The sequence below is a fragment of the Salvelinus sp. IW2-2015 genome, linkage group LG15 (genome assembly GCF_002910315.2).
Source record: "Salvelinus sp. IW2-2015 linkage group LG15, ASM291031v2, whole genome shotgun sequence".
In the NCBI taxonomy this organism is placed as follows: Eukaryota; Metazoa; Chordata; class Actinopteri; order Salmoniformes; family Salmonidae; genus Salvelinus; species Salvelinus sp. IW2-2015.
In genome coordinates, this window is record NC_036855.1 from 56,733,464 (window position 1) to 56,736,514 (window position 3,051).

Consider the following 3,051-nt stretch of genomic DNA (forward strand, 5'->3'; position numbering starts at 1 on the left):
AAAGTGACCAAAACATCAGCCAGGAAGCATAGGAACTGAGAAGTGGTCTGTGGTCACCACCTGCAGAACCACTCCTTTATTGGGGGTGTCTTGCTAATTGCCTATCATTTCCACCTGTTGTCTATTCCATTTTCACAACAGCATGTGAAATTTATTGTCTATCAGTGTTGCTTCCTAAGTGGACAGTTTGATTTCACAGAAGTGTGATTGACTTGGAGTTACATTGTGTTGTTTAAGTGTTCCCTTAATTTTTTTGAGCAGTGTATAAAGATCGAGTCCATTTAGAAAATTGGAGGCCTCTTACACTTCAGTGTTGTGATGCAAAAATTCTAGCTAAATGTTTGGCGCAAAGAATTAAAAAGGTTTTGTCAGATATTATTCATCCTAATTAGACAGGTTTTTTACATGGACGATACATTGTAGATAATATAAGACAAGTACTGGAAACAATAGACCACTATGAAATATCGGGGAAACTAAATTAATTTAGTACATTTCTTGGGGAATTGCCAGCTAATAAAATGTTGGAAGAGGGAATATTAATATTCTCTGAGCCTATATTGAGTCAGTCAATTCCCCTTTAGCGTAGTAAAAATTGAGTTTGGCCATGAGCAGAAAAGAGAGTGCTTCAAGGTCTTCAACCTCCAACTAGGTGACTCATGGCAGGGAAGCAGCCTTCTCCAATTGGTTGTTGTCTTTTTATTATTTTTTTAAAGCCCTTAACTAAACTCTCTCCCCTCAAACTCTAAACTCTGCGGAGAGAGGGTTGTGTTGTCCTCAGGTAGAATGTAATAAGAATGGTTTTAATATTATATTGTGTATAGCAATAACCTAATTGTCTTAGTAAGTGGCAATTTTACCATGTAAATCTTTGTGGGGCCCCCAAAAAAATGTGGGCTGCATGCCAGCAAAGCCACTACACAACACAACACTAAACAATACATTAATTGCACTATAACGGTGACATACGACGCCCACAAACTGTTAGGGCCTACATAAGTCCCAACAGCAGTCACAACACCTTACCACTGCTACACCTGGCTATCAGCGTAGGCTTGTCTGGCAGTGAAACAGTTAATTCAGCCTTATATATATATATATATATTTTTTTTTACTGACTTAAAAAAAAAACATAGCTGATATTGCTGACTTGCTAAAACAAATATGGTTACTACTGACAATTGATAAGTATAAACTATGGCATAAGGGGACGACAAGCGGATAAGAGGCAATCCGTAATTTCGATTAAGACATTAATGAGCGAGCTAGGATGGACGTAGTCAATATAACTATTTGATCAGCACCTACGAAATGTCCAGCAACAGAATTCAGAACATGGGCCGTTCTTACAGTGTTCTCCCTGTACACCAAGTCAGAACCGTAGGATAAATAAAGGGGGCATCTAAGCAGTCAATGAAAGCTCTTACAATATTCAATGATTATATTTCTCAAAAACAGGTTATAGGCTACATGTGCACCATCAAGTCAGATCAGTAGGCGCAAGTCAGAACAGTAGGCGAAATTAAGAAATAAAAATATACCAAATTATTAGGGTGAGGCACGTGGGATACTAACAGCTTACTACACAACATACACTTAGTATTACTTTCTGAGCTACAGCATACATATCTCCCTGGCATATTATATCATTTATGCAGCAGCATACAAGACATTTTTGAACTCTTCTTGTGCTGTGCAAACTTGAACAGGAAGGTGGCGCGGCCGTCCTTCGTGGGCAAATTTTGCCATCAAACTTTGTCATCAAAGTCTGGCATTCTCTGTATTTATGGTGCTTTCAAGACAACTGGAAACTCAAAGAAAAAAAAAAGATTGAATCATGATGACGTCAGTGATCTTCAGGTCGTAGCTCTAGAAAGAGGCCAGAGTTCCGAATGTACAATTCTGAGTTGGATGAAAGTTCAAAACGTATTTTCCCAGTCATAGCTTGTTTTTCCCAAATTTCCAGTTGTCTTGAACTCACTAAAGTCACATTTTGCAGTTCCGAGTTAACAGTTGTTTGAGTGCGGCACAAATCATGCTTCATTGACAGCATGGCCAATGTTGAATGTTTATAATTTTAAACTAGGAAAAGAGACCCTTAAAACTTCTTACGGCTAGGGGGCGGTATTTTCACGTCCGGATGAAAAGCGTGCCCAAAGTAAACTGCCTGCTACTCAGGCCCAGAAGCTAAGATATGCATATTATTAGTATATTTGGATAGAAAACACTCTGAAGTTTCTAAAACTGTTTAAATGATGTCTGTGAGTATAACAGAACTTATTTGGCAGGCGAAACCCCGAGGACTTACCATCCAGGATTTTTTTTTTGAGGTCACTCTCTTTTCAATGGGATTTCTATGGGGATCTGGATTTCTAAGGCACTTGCTTGCAGTTCCTATCGCTTCCACTGGATGTCAACAGTCTTTAGAAATTGGTTGATGTTTTTCCTTTGTGTAATGAAGAAGTAAGGCAGTTCAGAACGAGGGTTGAGTCAGCATGTAAATCAGCTAGAAAGATGTGTCGGCATGAGATGAGATGAGTCTCACAACTCAATCGCTGGTTGAAAAATGTTTTGTGCCCCTCCCAAAAGATAGAATTTGTAGATAATTGGCCCTCTTTCTGCGACTCACCCACAAACAGGACCAAGCCTGGCCTGCTGAGGAGTGATGGACTCCATCCTAGCTGGAGGGGTGCTCTTATCTTATCTACCAACATAGACAGGGCTCTAACTCCTCTAGCTCCACAAGGAAATAGGGTGCAGGCCAGGCAGCAGGCTGTTAGCCAGCCTGCCAGCTTAGTGGAGTCTGCCACTAGCACAGTCAGTGTAGTCAGCTCAGCTATCCCCATTGAGACCGTGTCTGTGCCTCGACCTAGGTTGGGCAAAACTAAACATGGCGGTGTTCGCCTTAGCAATCTCACTAGGATAAAGACCTCCTCCATTCCTGCCATTATTGAAAGAGATCGTGATACCTCACATCTCAAAATAGGGCTACTTAATGTTAGATCCCTCACTTCAAAGGCAGTTATAGTCAATGAACTAATCACTGATCAT